General features: G+C 44.4%; 2 protein-coding genes across 5 annotated transcripts in view; one reads left to right on the top strand and one right to left on the bottom strand.

Annotated features, from left to right (window-relative positions):
- LOC130281657 (anthrax toxin receptor 1-like) overlaps positions 1 to 19,673 on the bottom strand; it is a 159,947-nt gene that overhangs the window by 92,540 nt on the left and 47,734 nt on the right. The window lies entirely within an intron of this gene.
- Positions 14,078 to 19,673, top strand: part of LOC130281658 (uncharacterized) — a 107,766-nt gene continuing 102,170 nt past the window's right edge. For both annotated transcript variants that reach the window (XM_056529111.1, XM_056529113.1), the window contains exon 1: positions 14,078 to 14,234. The gene's annotated coding sequence lies outside the window, so the exon portion shown is untranslated. The remainder of the gene's footprint in view (positions 14,235 to 19,673) is intronic.

Genomic DNA, 19,673 nt, shown 5'->3' on the forward strand with positions numbered 1-19,673 from the left:
ATAATATACTAATACTGCCATATATAGAATAATATACTAATACTGCCATATATAGAATAATACACTAATACTACCATATATAGAATAATACACTAATACTACCATATATAGAATAATACACTAATACTACCAGATATAGAATAATACACTAATACTACCAGATATAGAATAATACACTAATACTACCAGATATAGAATACACTAATACTACCATATATAGAATAATATACTAATACTGCCATATATAGAATAATACACTAATACTACCATATATACAATAATACACTAATACTGCCATATATAGAATAATATACTAATACTACCATATATAGAATAATACACTAATACTACCATATATAGAATAATACACTAATACTACCATACATAGAATAATACACTAATACTGCCATATGTAGAATAATACACTAATACCGCCATATATATAGAATAATACACTAATACTACCATATATAGAATACACTAATACTGCCATACATAGAATAATACACTAATACTGCCATATATAGAATAATACACTAATACTGCCATATATAGCATAATATACTAATACTACCAGATATAGAATAATACACTAATACTACCATATATAGAATATACTAATACTACCATCTATAGAATAATACACTAATACTACCATATATAGAATAATACACTAATACTACCATATATAGAATACACTAATACTGCCATATATAGAATAATACACTAATACCGCCATATATATAGAATAATACACTAATACTACCATATATATAATACACTAATACTGCCATATATAGAATAATACACTAATACTGCCATACATAGAATAATACACTAATACTGCCATATATAGAATAATACACTAATACTACCAGATATAGAATAATACACTAATACTACCAGATATAGAATAGTACACTAATACTGCCATATATAGAATAATACACTAATACTGCCATATATAGAATAATACACTAATACTACCATATATAGAATAATATACTAATACTGCCATATATAGAATAATATACTAATACTGCCAGATATAGAATAATATACTAATACTGCCATATATAGAATAATACACTAATACTGCCATATATAGAATAATACACTAATACTGCCATATATAGAATAATATACTAATACTGCCATATATAGAATATTATACTAATACTACCAGATATAGAATAATATACTAATACTGCCATATATAGAATAATATACTAATACTGCCATATATAGAATAATACACTAATACTACCATATATAGAATAATACACTAATACTACCATATATAGAATAATACACTAATACTACCATATATAGAATAATACACTAATACTACCAGATATAGAATAATACACTAATACTACCAGATATAGAATAATACACTAATACTACCAGATATAGAATAATATACTAATACTACCATATATAGAATAATACACTAATACTGCCATATATAGAATATACTAATACTACCATATATAGAATAATATACTAATACTACCAGATATAGAAGAATACACTAATATTACCATATATAGAATAATACACTAATACTGCCATATATAGAATAATATACTAATACTACCAGATATAGAATAATACACTAATACTGTCATATATAGAATAATATACTAATACTGTCATATATAGAATAATATACTAATACTGCCATATATAGAATAATATACTAATACTGTCATATATAGAATAATATACTAATACTACCAGATATAGAATAATATACTAATACTGCCATATATAGAATAATACACTAATATTACCATATATAGAATAATATACTAATACTACCATATATAGAATAATACACTAATATTACCATATATAGAATAATACACTAATACTGCCATATATAGAATAATACACTAATACTGCCATATATAGAATAATATACTAATACTACCATATATAGAATAATACACTAATACTACCATATATAGAATACACTAATACTGTCATATATAGAATAATATACTAATACTGCCATATATAGAATAATACACTAATACTACCATATATAGAATAATATACTAATACTGCCAGATATAGAATAATACACTAATACTACCAGATATAGAATAATATACTAATACTACCAGATATAGAATAATATACTAATACTACCAGATATAGAATAATATACTAATACTGCCATATATAGAATAATACACTAATACTACCAGATATAGAATAATACACTAATACTACCATATAGAATAATATACTAATACTACCATATATAGAATAATATACTAATACTACCATATATACAATAATACACTAATACTACCATATAGAATAATATACTAATACTACCATATAGAATAATATACTAATACTACCATATATAGAATAATATACTAATACTACCATATATAGAATACACTAATACTACCATATATAGAATAATATACTAATACTACCAGATATAGAATAATACACTAATACTACCAGATATAGAATAATACACTAATACTACCATATATAGAATAATACACTAATACTACCAGATATAGAATAATACACTAATACTGCCATATATAGAATAATACACTAATACTACCATATATAGAATAATACACTAATACTACCATATATAGAATAATACACTAATACTACCAGATATAGAATAATACACTAATACTGCCATATATACAATAATACACTAATACTAAATAAATAATAATAAAAGTCGGCGCTGTGTAAAATCACCAAATGGTTAGTGAACACCTACCTGAAAAATAGTATGTAACAGGTGATGATGCAGGGTGGTGATGAAGGGTACAAGGGCAGAATTTAAAAAAACCAGTAAAAAAGGTCCTATAGAACGGAGTTAATAAATAATTGCTGAAAAACTATATAGATGGAAAATGTGCAACCATATGTGCATAAAGTGCTAGAGATGTAGTGTACAATGAATAGATCAGCGTACCCATCGATATCACCGGAAGACTGTCACTTTGGTAGTGATTTACCACAGTTGGAGGTTGGAGTTCTCCTTTATGTGTGATCTACACGGTTCTGATATAAACAATCCTTTGTAAATTACTACACAGCACGGAGCCGCAAGCACGGACAATATAAATGTACCTGTCGGGATTTTATCCTTCTATTGCCGTCTGTCCAGATGTTTTCTTGTTTGCGATGCGGTATCCGTGCGGTTTTCTTTTTAAATTGAGATTCACCAGTCCGTAAGGTTTGTGGCTACCGATGATGTAGTGAATGGCTGTTACGCCGAGCGCTCCGGGTCCCCGCTCCTCCCCGGAGCGCTCGCTTCTCTCTCGCTACCGCAGCGCTCCGGGCAGCTCCACTGACCCGGTGCGCTGCGATACCGTCTCCAGCCGGGATGCGATTCGCGATGCGGGTAGCGCCCGCTCGCGATGCGCATCTCGGCTCCCGTACCTGACTCGCTCTCCGTCTGTCCTGTCCCGGCGCGCGCGGCCCCGCTCCCTAGGGCGCGCGCGCGCCGGGTCTCTGCGATTTAAAGGGCCACTGCGCCGCTGTGGTTCCAATTAGTGTGTTCACCTGTGCACTCCCTATTTATACCTCACTTCCCCTGCACTTCCCTACTTATACCTCACTTCCCCTGCACTCCCTCGCCGGATCTTGTTGCCATTGTGCCAGAGAAAGCGTTTCCTTGTGTGTTCCTAGCCTGTGTTCCAGACCTCCTGCCGTTGCCCCCGACTACGATCCTTGCTGCCTGCCCTGACCTTCTGCTTCGTCCGACCTTGCTTCTGTCTACTCCCTTGTACCGCGCCTATCTTCAGCAGTCAGAGAGGTTGAGCCGTTGCTAGTGGATACGACCTGGTCACTACCGCCGCAGCAAGACCATCCCGCTTTGCGGCGGGCTCTGGTGAAAACCAGTAGTGACTTAGAACCGATCCACTAGCACGGTCCACGCCAATCCCTCTCTGGCACAGAGGATCCACTACCTGCCAGCCGGCATCGTGACAGTAGATCCGGCCATGGATCCCGCTGAAGTTCCTCTGCCAGTTGTCGCCGACCTCACCACGGTGGTCGCCCAGCAGTCACAACAGATAGCGCAACAAGGCCACCAGCTGTCTCAACTGACCGTGATGCTACAGCAGCTACTACCACAGCTTCAGCAGTCATCTCCGCCGCCAGCTCCTGCACCTCCTCCGCAGCGAGTGGCCGCTTCTGGTCTACGACTATCCTTGCTGGATAAATTTGATGGGGACTCTAAATTCTGCCGTGGCTTTCTTTCCCAATGTTCCCTGCACTTGGAGATGATGTCGGACCAGTTCCCTACTGAAAGGTCTAAGGTGGCTTTCGTAGTCAGCCTTCTGTCTGGAAAAGCTCTGTCATGGGCCACACCGCTCTGGGACCGCAATGACCCCGTCACTGCCTCTGTACACTCCTTCTTCTCGGAAATTCGAAGTGTCTTTGAGGAACCTGCCCGAGCCTCTTCTGCTGAGACTGCCCTGTTGAACCTGGTCCAGGGTAATTCTTCCGTTGGCGAGTACGCCGTACAATTCCGTACTCTTGCTTCAGAATTATCCTGGAATAATGAGGCCCTCTGCGCGACCTTTAAAAAAGGCCTATCCAGCAACATTAAAGATGTTCTGGCCGCACGAGAAATCCCTGCTAACCTACATGAACTCATCCATCTAGCCACTCGCATTGACATGCGTTTTTCCGAAAGGCGTCAGGAGCTCCGCCAGGATATGGACTTTGTTCGCACAAGGCGTTTTTTCTCCCCGGCTCCTCTCTCCTCTGGTCCCCTGCAATCCGTTCCTGTGCCTCCCGCCGTGGAGGCTATGCAGGTCGACCGGTCTCGCCTGACACCTCAAGAGAGGACACGACGCCGCATGGAGAATCTCTGCCTGTACTGTGCCGGTACCGAACACTTCCTGAAGGATTGTCCTATCCGTCCTCCCCGCCTGGAAAGACGTACGCTGACTCCGCACAAAGGTGAGACAGTCCTTGATGTCAACTCTGCTTCTCCACGTCTTACAGTGCCTGTGCGGATATCTGCCTCTGCCTTCTCCTTCTCTACTATGGCCTTCTTGGATTCCGGATCTGCAGGAAATTTTATTTTGGCCTCTCTCGTCAACAGGTTCAACATCCCAGTGACCAGTCTCGCCAGACCCCTCTACATCAATTGTGTAAACAATGAAAGATTGGACTGTACCATTCGTTTCCGCACGGAGCCCCTTCTAATGTGCATCGGACCTCATCACGAGAAGATTGAATTTTTGGTCCTCCCCAATTGCACTTCCGAAATCCTCCTTGGACTACCCTGGCTTCAACTCCATTCCCCAACCCTGGATTGGTCCACTGGGGAGATCAAGAGTTGGGGGCCCTCTTGTTTCAAGGACTGCCTAAAACCGGTTCCCAGTACCCCTTGCCGTGACTCTGTGGTTCCCCCTGTAACCGGTCTCCCTAAGGCCTATATGGACTTTGCGGATGTTTTTTGCAAAAAACAAGCTGAGACTCTACCTCCTCACAGGCCTTATGATTGTCCTATTGACCTCCTCCCGGGCACTACTCCACCCCGGGGCAGAATCTATCCTCTGTCCGCCCCAGAGACTCTTGCTATGTCGGAGTACATCCAGGAAAATTTAAAAGAAGGCTTTATCCGTAAATCCTCCTCTCCTGCCGGAGCCGGATTTTTCTTTGTGTCCAAAAAAGATGGCTCTCTACGTCCTTGCATTGACTACCGCGGTCTTAATAAAATCACGGTAAAGAACCGCTACCCCCTACCTCTTATCTCTGAACTCTTTGATCGCCTCCAAGGTGCCCACATCTTTACCAAACTGGACTTAAGAGGTGCTTATAATCTCATCCGCATCAGAGAGGGGGATGAATGGAAAACTGCATTTAACACTAGAGATGGACACTTTGAGTATCTGGTCATGCCCTTTGGCCTGTGCAACGCCCCTGCCGTCTTCCAAGACTTTGTTAATGAAATTTTTCGTGATCTCTTATACTCCTGTGTTGTTGTATATCTGGACGATATCCTGATTTTTTCTGCCAATCTAGAAGAACACCGCCAGCATGTCCGTATGGTTCTTCAGAGACTTCGTGACAATCAACTTTATGCCAAGATAGAGAAATGTCTGTTTGAATGCCAATCTCTTCCTTTCCTAGGATACTTGGTCTCTGGCCAGGGACTACAAATGGATCCAGACAAACTCTCTGCCGTCTTAGATTGGCCACGCCCCTCCGGACTCCGTGCTATCCAACGTTTTTTGGGGTTCGCCAATTATTACAGGCAATTTATTCCACATTTTTCTACCGTTGTGGCCCCTATCGTGGCTTTAACCAAAAAAAATGCCAATCCCAAGTCTTGGCCTCCTCAAGCGGAAGACGCCTTTAAACGGCTCAAGTCTGCCTTTTCTTCGGCTCCCGTGCTCTCCAGACCTGACCCATCTAAACCCTTCCTATTGGAGGTTGATGCCTCCTCTGTAGGAGCTGGAGCGGTCCTTCTACAAAAAAATTCTTCCGGGCATGCTGTTACTTGTGGTTTTTTTTCTAGGACCTTCTCTCCGGCGGAGAGGAACTACTCCATCGGGGATCGAGAGCTTCTAGCCATTAAATTAGCACTTGAGGAATGGAGGCATCTGCTGGAGGGATCAAGATTTCCAGTTATTATTTACACCGATCACAAGAATCTCTCCTATCTCCAGTCTGCCCAACGGCTGAATCCTCGCCAGGCCAGGTGGTCTCTGTTCTTTGCCCGATTTAATTTTGAAATTCACTTTCGGCCTGCCGATAAGAACATTAGGGCCGATGCTCTCTCTCGTTCCTCGGATGCCTCGGAAGTTGAACTCTCTCCGCAACACATCATTCCTCCTGACTGCCTGATTTCCACTTCTCCAGCCTCCATCAGGCAAACTCCTCCAGGAAAGACCTTCATCTCTCCACGCCAACGCCTCGGAATCCTCAAATGGGGTCACTCCTCCCATCTCGCAGGTCATGCAGGCATCAAGAAATCTGTGCAACTCATCTCTCGCTTCTATTGGTGGCCGACTCTGGAGACGGATGTTGTGGACTTTGTGCGGGCCTGTACTGTCTGTGCCCGGGATAAGACTCCTCGCCAGAAGCCCGCTGGTTTTCTTCATCCTCTGCCTGTCCCCGAACAGCCTTGGTCTCTGATTGGTATGGATTTTATTACAGACCTACCCCCATCCCGTGGCAACACTGTTGTTTGGGTGGTCGTTGTTCGATTCTCCAAGATGGCACATTTCATCCCTCTTCCTGGTCTTCCTTCAGCGCCTCAGTTGGCTAAACAATTTTTTGTACACATTTTTCGTCTTCACGGGTTGCCCACACAGATAGTCTCGGATAGAGGCGTCCAATTCGTGTCAAAATTCTGGAGGGCTCTCTGTAAACAACTCAAGATTAAATTAAACTTTTCTTCTGCATATCATCCTCAATCCAATGGACAAGTAGAAAGAATTAACCAGGTCTTGGGTGATTATTTACGACATTTTGTTTCCTCCCGCCAGGATGATTGGGCAGATCTTCTACCATGGGCCGAATTCTCGTATAACTTTAGAGTCTCTGAATCTTCCTCCAAATCCCCATTTTTCGTGGTGTACGGCCGTCACCCTCTTCCCCCCCTCCCTACTCCCTTGCCCTCTGGTTTGCCCGCTGTAGATGAAGTGACTCGTGATCTTTCCACCATATGGAAAGAGACCCAAGATTCTCTTTTACAGGCTTCATCTCGCATGAAAAAGTTTGCCGATAAGAAAAGAAGAGCTCCCCCCATTTTTGCTCCAGGAGACAAGGTATGGCTCTCCGCTAAATATGTCCGCTTTCGTGTCCCCAGTTACAAACTGGGTCCACGCTATCTTGGTCCTTTCAAAGTCTTGTGCCAAATTAATCCTGTCTCTTACAAACTTCTTCTTCCTCCTTCTCTCCGTATTCCTAATGCCTTTCATGTCTCTCTTCTTAAACCACTCATCATCAACCGTTTCTCTCCCAAATTAGTTTCTCCCACTCCTGTCTCCGGTTCTTCTGACGTCTTCTCAGTGAAAGAGATACTGGCCTCCAAGACGGTCAGAGGAAAAAGGTTCTTTTTGGTGGATTGGGAGGGCTGTGGACCTGAAGAGAGATCCTGGGAACCTGAGGACAACATCCTAGACAAAAGTCTGCTCCTCAGGTTCTCAGGCTCTAAGAAGAGGGGGAGACCCAAGGGGGGGGGTACTGTTACGCCGAGCGCTCCGGGTCCCCGCTCCTCCCCGGAGCGCTCGCTTCTCTCTCGCTACCGCAGCGCTCCGGGCAGCTCCACTGACCCGGTGCGCTGCGATACCGTCTCCAGCCGGGATGCGATTCGCGATGCGGGTAGCGCCCGCTCGCGATGCGCATCTCGGCTCCCGTACCTGACTCGCTCTCCGTCTGTCCTGTCCCGGCGCGCGCGGCCCCGCTCCCTAGGGCGCGCGCGCGCCGGGTCTCTGCGATTTAAAGGGCCACTGCGCCGCTGATTGGCGCAGTGGTTCCAATTAGTGTGTTCACCTGTGCACTCCCTATTTATACCTCACTTCCCCTTCACTCCCTCGCCGGATCTTGTTGCCATTGTGCCAGTGAAAGCGTTTCCTTGTGTGTTCCTAGCCTGTGTTCCAGACCTCCTGCCGTTGCCCCCGACTACGATCCTTGCTGCCTGCCCTGACCTTCTGCTTCGTCCGACCTTGCTTCTGTCTACTCCCTTGTACCGCGCCTATCTTCAGCAGTCAGAGAGGTTGAGCCGTTGCTAGTGGATACGACCTGGTCACTACCGCCGCAGCAAGACCATCCCGCTTTGCGGCGGGCTCTGGTGAAAACCAGTAGTGACTTAGAACCGATCCACTAGCACGGTCCACGCCAATCCCTCTCTGGCACAGAGGATCCACTACCTGCCAGCCGGCATCGTGACAATGGCAGTGGGAGTTCGCCCCGGCCGGTGGCGTCTCTACCGACTGCAAACAACTGAGGAACGCCGGTGCTGACCGGTGTGCGTGACGTGACGTCACTGTCAGGATTCGGCAGGCTGGAGGTGGATCCTCTATGTCAGAGAGGGATTGGCGTGGACCGTGTCGGTGGACCGGTTCTAAGTTGCTACTGGTTTTCACCAGAGCCCGCCGCAAAGCGGGATGGTCTTGCTGCGGCGGTAGCAACCAGGTCGTGTCCACCGGTAACGGCTCAACCTCACTGACTGCTAAGAGTGGCGTGGGACAGAAGGACTAGACAGAGGCGAGGTCAGACGTAGCAGAAGGTCAGGGCAGGCGGCAAGGTTCGTAGTCAAGGGCAACGGCAGAAGGTCTGGTAACACTGGTAAGGGCAAACAAAAAAACGCTTTCACTAGGCACTGAGGCAACAAGATCCGGCAAGGACAGGAAGGGGAAGTGGGTTTAAATAAGCCTGGAGCAGATGGAAGCTAATTACACTGATTGGGCCAGGCATCAATTAGTGGTGCACTGGCCCTTTAAATCTTAGAGAACCGGCGCACGCGCGCCCTAGAGAGCGGAGCCGCGCGCGCCAGGACGTGACAGCCAGGGAATGGGACAGGTGAGTAGATTGGGATGCGACCCGCGAGCGGGCGCGTCCCGCTACGCGGATCGCATCTCCGCTGGCAGTGACAGTGCAGCGCTCCCGGTCAGCGGGTCTGACCGGGGCGCTGCAGAGAGGAGAACGCCGCGAGCGCTCCGGGGAGGAGCAGGGACCCGGAGCGCTCGGCGTAATAGTCACTTATGATGGGAGATGAGGTCCAAAAAACTCCTGGCAGCGACGCGTCTCCCCCAAGGTGTTCATTATGTTTTTACTACTTGTGTTATAGAGGAAATGTTTTTGTTGATATTGTTATTTTTATTGTGGATTTTCCTTTGTTTGATTGTTGGTGCTATAAAATTACCAATCGTTTGCGCTTCTTTATATATAAACGTAGGGACGGGATGGATAAGTTCCCCCACAATTCTATCATTTGAGAGCATTTTCCAATGTTTTTTTTATAATTTTTTAAAAAACATATTTTGTTGCGAATATTGGGTGATGATTGGTATTTTTATTATTTCCTCTCTTTCTTTCCTGGGTGATCCATCATATATCCTCGGGTTCTCATGTTCCTTCAGAATCAGGGTGCTTCTTTCTATCTCTTTGGATATGAATTTAGATTTCAGTTCCTTTGCCTCCTCATCATATTTTTCCATATTGGTGCAATTGCGACGTAATGTTAAAAATTGGCTGCGGGGAATATTCCGCAGCCACACCTGCAGATGACAGCTATCCATCCTAATAAAGCTGTTGCTGTCTGTGGGTTTGTGGTAAGTGCTGGGGACGATACGGTTATTAGAAATGGAGATATTTAAATCTAAAAAGTTAACCAGAGTTGTACTATATGTGGATGTAAAATTTAAAAAGTAATCATTTCTATTAAGATCATTTAAAAACGTGAGTAACTCTGGTTCCCCCCCCCCCCTCCCATATAAAAATCCCGTCATCCAAAAGCGTTGCCAGAGGACCAGACTCGCACCCAGATTGCCCCCCGGGAATATGGTGGACTCTTCCCAGCGGGCTACATAAAGGTTAGAATAACTGGGTGCGAATCTGGTCCCCATCGCTGTACCCCATCTCTGAACATATAATTGCTGATCATAAATGAAATAATGATGTAAAATGTAATTGATGCACTTTCCTATGTATAAACCCTTCTCCTCTGACATATTTCCTTCCTTTCTTAGGAAGTGTTCAGCAGCCTCTTGTCCCTTCTGATGCTCAATAATGGTATAGAGCGATGTGATATCTAAAGTCCCAATGATAACATTTTCTTTCCAATCAATTTTCTGCAATATTTCTAATATATGGGCTGTATCTTTAAGGTACGCTGGTATTTTTTCCACACACGGTCTCAGATGGGTGTCTATATATTTTGACAGGTTTGCTGTTAGACAATTGATCCCCGAAATTATGGGGCGTCCCGTAGGGTTATCTGCACATTTATGTATTTTGGGAATTTGATAAAACACAGGGATAATTGGATCCTGAGTTGAGATAAAGTCAGCTTCTCGTTGGGTGAGGATACCTAGACGGGTCCCCTCCTCCACTAGCATTTTGAGTTCACTTTTAAATGTATTCGTGGGGTCCCCTTTAGTTTCTGATATGTTTGGGTATCCCCTAATAATCACAAACATTCTATATCATACATTTCATGGTTAAGGACTACTACTATACTTCCCCCTTTGTCGTTTGGTCGAATTATTATGTTATGATTAGATTGTAAAGATTTAATGGCCTCTTGTTCTTTTTTTATTCAAATTGTGTTTTTGGTACTTTTTGTTGATTTTAATTTTCCTGAGATCTTCCGCTATATTATTTTCAAAGGTACTCATTGCGTCCGAGTATGTGGGAAGAAAGTAGATCGTTTTTTGGGACGTGTGTTTAAATGCTATGGGGGAGGTTTCAATATTATTATATTCATTGCTCATGGTCACTGGATTTTTTAGAAAGTATTTCTTTAGTGACAGGTTCCTCATAAATTTCTTCAAGCCAATATAGGCATCGAATGTATTAAATGTATTAGTAGGTACATACTTCAATCCTTTACGGATTAGTCTCTTCCCCTGCTGAGAGTTCATGGTCACTAAGGTTCTAGATCTTTTGTATATTGTCCTCACTGCTGTCTGTGTATTTCTCTTTTTTGGGGAGTTTCCTTCCTCTCTTTCCTCTCTTCCTTTGTTTGGTTCTCGCCTGTGAAAAAAATGTTGATTTACAGTTTTTTTAGATGTACTCTTCTTGTTGGTGTTTATATTGGTATGTCTCTTTGGACCATTACGGGGGGTTCTCACTTTAGGTCTCGTATCACCTGTTTTGTCTACACGTGTGAGTGGTCTCCTAATAGGATTTATCTCCAATTCCTGTAGAGGCGAGAATCTATTCGTAGTGGTACAATTGATGTTTATGTGTTCAGATGTATCTGTCCGTTCCCTTGTTTCTATATGATTACTTCGGTCTCTAGAATCCAAATTATTTGAATGAGTATTAGTAGTGGCCATAATTTGTTGATTTATGTCTCTCTGACTTACTTGTGTGTCATGTACAGTAAAGATAGATAGATTTCCTTCATCCATGAAATATATGATATAGAATGTTTGCGATTATTAGGGGATACCCAAGCATATCAGAAACTAAAGGGGACCCCACAAATAAATTTAAAAGTGAACTCAAAATGCTAGTGGAGGAGGGGACCCGTCTAGGTATCCTCACCCAACGAGACGCTGACTTTATCTCAACTCAGGATCCAATTATAAAATACACAAATGTGCAGATAACCCTACGGGACGCCCCATAATTTCGGGGATCAATTGTCTAACAGCAAACCTGTCAAAATATATAGACACCCATCTGAGACCGTGTGTGGAAAAAATACCAGCGTACCTTAAAGATACAGCCCATATATTAGAAATATTGCAGAAAATTGATTGGAAAGAAAATGTTATCATTGGGACTTTAGATATCACATCGCTCTATACCATTATTGAGCATCAGAAGGGACAAGAGGCTGCTGAACACTTCCTAAGAAAGGAAGGAAATATGTCAGAGGAGCAGGGTTTATACATAGGAAAGTGCATCAATTACATTTTACATCATTATTTTATTTATGATCAGCAATTATATGTTCAGAGATGGGGTACAGCGATGGGGACGAGATTCGCACCCAGTTATTCTAACCTTTTATGTAGCCCGCTGGGAAGAGTCCACCATATTCCCGGGGGGCAATCTGGGTGCGAGTCTGGTCCTCTGACAACGCTTTATAGATGACGTGATTTTTATATGGGAGGGGGGAGGGGGAACCAGAGTTACTCACGTTTTTAAATGATCTTAATAGAAATGATTACTTTTTAGATTTTACATCCACATATAGTACAACTCTGGTTAACTTTTCAGATTTAAATATCTCCATTTCTAATAACTGTATCGTCCCCAGCACTTACCACAAATCCACAGACAGCAACAGCTTTATTAGGATGGATAGCTGTCATCTGCCTGTGTGGCTGCGGAATATTCCCCGCAGCCAATTTTTAAGATTACGTCGCAATTGCACCAATGTGGAAAAATATGATGAGGAGGCAAAGGAACTGAAATCTAAATTCATATCTAAAGGATACGAAGAGGCACCAAGAATTAGAGAACAATTTAAAGTTCGGGAGATAGAAAGAAGCACCCTGATTCTGAAGGAACATGAGAACCCGAGGATATATGATGGATTAACCAGGAAAGAAAGAGAGGAAATAATAAAAATACCAATCATCACCCAATATTCGCAACGAAATATGTTTTTTTTTTAAATTATCATCAGAGCATCTATAAAATATTGAGGGGCTTTGAAGGGCGCCCACTATCGCTGCACAACAAGGACAAACACAACAAATCACCAATAGGATCAGTATTTTTTGGAATTGAGCTGATCCCCCCCCCCCCCCCCCCCACACACACTGGAGGGGGAACTATATAACCCGTCTGTCACGGGCAGAATCACGTTGGATATTTAATACAAACTCATTGATTCCCCACGGATTGAATGACGACTTTGAAATATTTGGCTTTTTTATAAATGTTCAACCATCATTTAAAAAATAAATAATTATTATTTTTTTATTACAAAATAAAATTGGCAAAATAGGAATATTAAAACATGGTTGCACATAGTAAAACAATATAAGAAAATATATAGAAATGTCCTCCGCCAACTGAGAAATGAAGACATAATGCCGATGCAATTGACAGATAGACATGTACATATATATATATATATATATATATATATATATATATATATATATATATATATATATATATATATAATATAGATGGACAAGAAGGAGAACAGAAAGGGTTAAAGTGGCTGACATAGAAACAACCGAGGGTATATATAACATCAGGAGATCCAGTACTCACCAGACTTGACGAAGGAGACCGTTCTACAGTCTTCGAAACGCGTCGCTGCCAGGAGTTTTGGACCTCATCGCCCATCGTATGTGACGTCACGTCACGCACACCGGTCAGCACCGGCGTTCCTCAGTTGTTTGCAGTCGGTAGAGACGCCACCGGCCGGGGCGAACTCCCACTGCCATTCACTACATCATCGGTAGCCACAAACCTTACGGACTGGTGAATCTCCATTTAAAAAGAAAACCGCACGGATACCGCATCGCAAACAAGAAAACATCTGGACAGACGGCAATAGAAGGATAAAATCCCGACAGGTACATTTATATTGTCCGTGCTTGCGGCTCCGTGCTGTGTAGTAATTTACAAAGGATTGTTTATATCAGAACCGTGTAGATCACACATAAAGGAGAACTCCAACCTCCAACTGTGGTAAATCACTACCAAAAGTGACAGTCTTCTGGTGATATCGATGGGTACGCTGATCTATTCATTGTACACTACATCTCTAGCACTTTATGCACATATGGTTGCACATTTTCCATCTATATAGTTTTTTTTAGCAATTATTTATTAACTCCGTTCTATATGACCTTTTTTACTGTTTTTTAGAATTCTGCCCCTTGTACCCTTCATCACCTCCCTGCATCATCACCTGTTACATATTATTTTTCAGGTAGGTGTTCACTAACCATTTGGTGATTTTACACAGCGCCGACTCAGTCTGAGGTATATGATGTGGTCCTGCTCAGTCTGAGGGATATGATGTGGTCCTGCTCAGTCTGAGGGATATGATGTGGTCCTGCTCAGTCTGAGGGATGTGATGTGGTCCTGCTCAGTCTGAGGGATGTGATGTGGTCCTGCTCAGTCTGAGGGATGTGATGTGGTCCTGCTCAGTCTGAGGTATATGATGTGGTCCTGATCAGTCTGAGGGATATGATGTGGTCCTGATCAGTCTGAGGGATGTGATGTGGTCCTGCTCAGTCTGAGGTATATGATGTGGTCCTGCTCAGTCTGAGGGATATGATGTGGTCCTGCTCAGTCTGAGGGATGTGATGTGGTCCTGCTCAGTCTGAGGGATGTGATGTGGTCCTGCTCAGTCTGAGGTATATATGATGTGGTCCTGCTCAGTCTGAGGGATGTCGTGTGGTCCTGCTCAGTCTGAGGGATATGATGTGGTCCTGATCAGTCTGAGGGATGTCGTGTGGTCCTGCTCAGTCTGAGGTATATGATGTGGTCCTGATCAGTCTGAGGGATGTCGTGTGGTCCTGCTCAGTCTGAGGGATATGATGTGGTCCTGATCAGTCTGAGGTATATGATGTGGTCCTGCTCAGTCTGAGGGATATGATGTGGTCCTGCTCAGTCTGAGGGATATGATGTGGTCCTGCTCAGTCTGAGGGATATGATGTGGTCCTGATCAGTCTGAGGTATATGATGTGGTCCTGCTCAGTCTGAGGGATGTGATGTGGTCCTGCTCAGTCTGAGGTATATATGATGTGGTCCTGCTCAGTCTGAGGGATGTCGTGTGGTCCTGCTCAGTCTGAGGGATATGATGTGGTCCTGATCAGTCTGAGGGATGTCGTGTGGTCCTGCTCAGTCTGAGGTATATGATGTGGTCCTGATCAGTCTGAGGGATGTCGTGTGGTCCTGCTCAGTCTGAGGGATATGATGTGGTCCTGATCAGTCTGAGGTATATGATGTGGTCCTGCTCAGTCTGAGGGATATGATGTGGTCCTGCTCAGTCTGAGGGATATGATGTGGTCCTGCTCAGTCTGAGGGATATGATGTGGTCCTGATCAGTCTGAGGTATATGATGTGGTCCTGCTCAGTCTGAGGGATGTGATGTGGTCCTGCTCAGTCTGAGGGATATGATGTGGTCCTGATCAGTCTGAGGTATATGATGTGGTCCTGCTCAGTCTGAGGGATGTGATGTGGTCCTGCTCAGTCTGAGGGATATGATGTGGTCCTGATCAGTCTGAGGGATATGATGTGGTCCTGCTCAGTCTGAGGTATATGATGTGGTCCTGCTCAGTCTGAGGTATATATGATGTGGTCCTGCTCAGTCTGAGGTATATGATGTGGTCCTGCTCAGTCTGAGGGATGTGATGTGGTCCTGCTCAGTCTGAGGGATGTGATGTGGTCCTGCTCAGTCTGAGGGATATGATGTGGTCCTGATCAGTCTGAGGGATGTGATGTGGTCCTGCTCAGCTGAGGGATATGATGTGGTCCTGCTCAGTCTGAGGGATGTGATGTGGTCCTGCTCAGTCTGAGGGATATGATGTGGTCCTGCTCAGTCTGAGGTATATGATGTGGTCCTGGTCAGTCTGAGGTATATGATGTGGTCCTGCTCAGTCTGAGGTATATATGATGTGGTCCTGCTCAGTCTGAGGGATATGATGTGGTCCTGCTCAGTCTGAGGTATATGATGTGGTCCTGCTCAGTCTGAGGTATATATGATGTGGTCCTGCTCAGTCTGAGGGATATGATGTGGTCCTGCTCAGTCTGAGGTATATGATGTGGTCCTGCTCAGTCTGAGGTATATGATGTGGTCCTGCTCAGTCTGAGGTATATGATGTGGTCCTGCTCAGTCTGAGGTATATGATGTGGTCCTGCTCAGTCTGAGGTATATGATGTGGTCCTGCTCAGTCTGAGGGATATGATGTGGTCCTGCTCAGTCTGAGGGATGTGATGTGGTCCTGATCAGTCTGAGGTATATGATGTGGTCCTGCTCAGTCTGAGGGATATGATGTGGTCCTGCTCAGTCTGAGGGATATGATGTGGTCCTGCTCAGTCTGAGGGATATGATGTGGTCCTGCTCAGTCTGAGGGATATGATGTGGTCCTGCTCAGTCTGAGGGATGTGATGTGGTCCTGCTCAGTCTGAGGTATATGATGTGGTCCTGCTCAGTCTGAGGGATATGATGTGGTCCTGCTCAGTCTGAGGTATGTGATGTGGTCCTGCTCAGTCTGAGGGATATGATGTGGTCCTGCTCAGTCTGAGGGATGTGATGTGGTCCTGCTCAGTCTGAGGGATGTGATGTGGTCCTGATCAGTCTGAGGGATATGATGTGGTCCTGCTCAGTCTGAGGTATATGATGTGGTCCTGCTCAGTCTGAGGGATATGATGTGGTCCTGCTCAGTCTGAGGGATGTGATGTGGTCCTGCTCAGTCTGAGGTATGTGATGTGGTCCTGCTCAGTCTGAGGTATGTGATGTGGTCCTGCTCAGTCTGAGGGATGTGATGTGGTCCTGCTCAGTCTGAGGGATATGATGTGGTCCTGCTCAGTCTGAGGTATATGATGTGGTCCTGATCAGTCTGAGGTATATGATGTGGTCCTGCTCAGTCTGAGGGATATGATGTGGTCCTGCTCAGTCTGAGGGATATGATGTGGTCCTGCTCAGTCTGAGGGATATGATGTGGTCCTGCTCAGTCTGAGGGATATGATGTGGTCCTGCTCAGTCTGAGGTATATGATGTGGTCCTGCTCAGTCTGAGGGATGTGATGTGGTCCTGCTCAGTCTGAGGGATGTGATGTGGTCCTGCTCAGTCTGAGGTATATGATGTGGTCCTGCTCAGTCTGAGGGATATGATGTGGTCCTGCTCAGTCTGAGGGATGTGATGTGGTCCTGCTCAGTCTGAGGTATATGATGTGGTCCTGCTCAGTCTGAGGGATATGATGTGGTCCTGCTCAGTCTGAGGTATATGATGTGGTCCTGATCAGTCTGAGGGATGTGATGTGGTCCTGATCAGTCTGAGGGATGTGATGTGGTCCTGATCAGTCTGAGGGATGTGATGTGGTCCTGCTCAGTCTGAGGGATATGATGTGGTCCTGATCAGTCTGAGGGATATGATGTGGTCCTGATCAGTCTGAGGGATATGATGTGGTCCTGCTCAGTCTGAGGTATATGATGTGGTCCTGCTCAGTCTGAGGTATATATGATGTGGTCCTGCTCAGTCTGAGGGATGTGATGTGGTCCTGCTCAGTCTGAGGGATATGATGTGGTCCTGCTCAGTCTGAGGTATATGATGTGGTCCTGCTCAGTCTGAGGTATATGATGTGGTCCTGCTCAGCTGATGGATATGATGTGGTCCTGCTCAGTCTGAGGTATATGATGTGGTCCTGATCAGTCTGAGGGATATGATGTGGTCCTGCTCAGTCTGAGGGATGTGATGTGGTCCTGCTCAGTCTGAGGTATATGATGTGGTCCTGCTCAGTCTGAGGGATGTGATGTGGTCCTGCTCAGTCTGAGGGATGTGATGTGGTCCTGATCAGTCTGAGGGATATGATGTGGTCCTGATCAGTCTGAGGGATATGATGTGGTCCTGCTCAGTCTGAGGGATATGATGTGGTCCTGCTCAGTCTGAGGGATGTGATGTGGTCCTGATCAGTCTGAGGTATATGATGTGGTCCTGATCAGTCTGAGGGATATGATGTGGTCCTGCTCAGTCTGAGGGATGTGATGTGGTCCTGCTCAGTCTGAGGGATGTGATGTGGTCCTGATCAGTCTGAGGGATATGATGTGGTCCTGCTCAGTCTGAGGTATATGATGTGGTCCTGATCAGTCTGAGGTATATGATGTGGTCCTGATCAGTCTGAGGGATATGATGTGGTCCTGCTCAGTCTGAGGGATGTGATGTGGTCCTGCTCAGTCTGAGGGATGTGATGTGGTCCTGCTCAGTCTGAGGTATATGATGTGGTCCTGATCAGTCTGAGGGATGTGATGTGGTCCTGCTCAGTCTGAGGGATGTGATGTGGTCCTGCTCAGTCTGAGGGATGTGATGTGGTCCTGCTCAGTCTGAGGGATATGATGTGGTCCTGCTCAGTCTGAGGGATATGATGTGGTCCTGCTCAGTCTGAGGGATATGATGTGGTCCTGCTCAGTCTGAGGGATATGATGTGGTCCTGCTCAGTCTGAGGGATGTCGTGTGGTCCTGCTCAGCTGAGGGATGTCGTGTGGTCCTGCTCAGCTGATGGAATGGTTATTCCTAGATTTCGATGGCCGATCTTTTGGTCAGGACAACAATATTTGATTGGTGGGATCCATTGCTCCTGACAATAAGCAGAGTTGAAGAGGCTGTAGAGCCCCCCTTTAAGCACAGCGCTGTACACACCTAGTCCCATTTCTGTGCTCTAATAGGGCTGGTGGCCTTAAGCCCAATCTGGCATCTATGGGCCCGGATAAAGCCATTGCACTAAGCAGTACTTATGGGGGATGTTCATTATAATGGTTAGTTAGGATCCCTCTGTCCTAGATGAATGTTTATAGAGACCCGGCATGTACCACCTGGGTTCCCCCATAACAGTACACTGGGCCTGGGTTCTATTATTATACTGTCCTATTATTATAATGGTTAGTTAGGATCCCTCTGTCCTAGATGAATGTTTATAGAGACCCGGCATGTACCACCTGGGTTCCCCCATAACAGTACACTGGGCCTGGGTTCTATTATTATACTGTCCTATTATTATAATGGTTAGTTAGGATCCCTCTGTCCTAGATGAATGTTTATAGAGACCCGGCATGTACCACCTGGGTTCCCCCATAACAGTACACTGGGCCTGGGTTCTATTATTATACTGTCCTATTATTATAATGGTTAGTTAGGATCCCTCTGTCCTAGATGAATGTTTATAGAGACCCGGCATGTACCATCTGGGTTCCCCCATAACAGTACACTGGGCCTGGGTTCTATTATTATACTGTCCTATTATTATAATGGTTAGTTAGGATCCCTCTGTCCTAGATGAATGTTTATA

The sequence above is a fragment of the Hyla sarda genome, chromosome 7 (genome assembly GCF_029499605.1).
Source record: "Hyla sarda isolate aHylSar1 chromosome 7, aHylSar1.hap1, whole genome shotgun sequence".
NCBI classification, from domain to species: Eukaryota; Metazoa; Chordata; class Amphibia; order Anura; family Hylidae; genus Hyla; species Hyla sarda.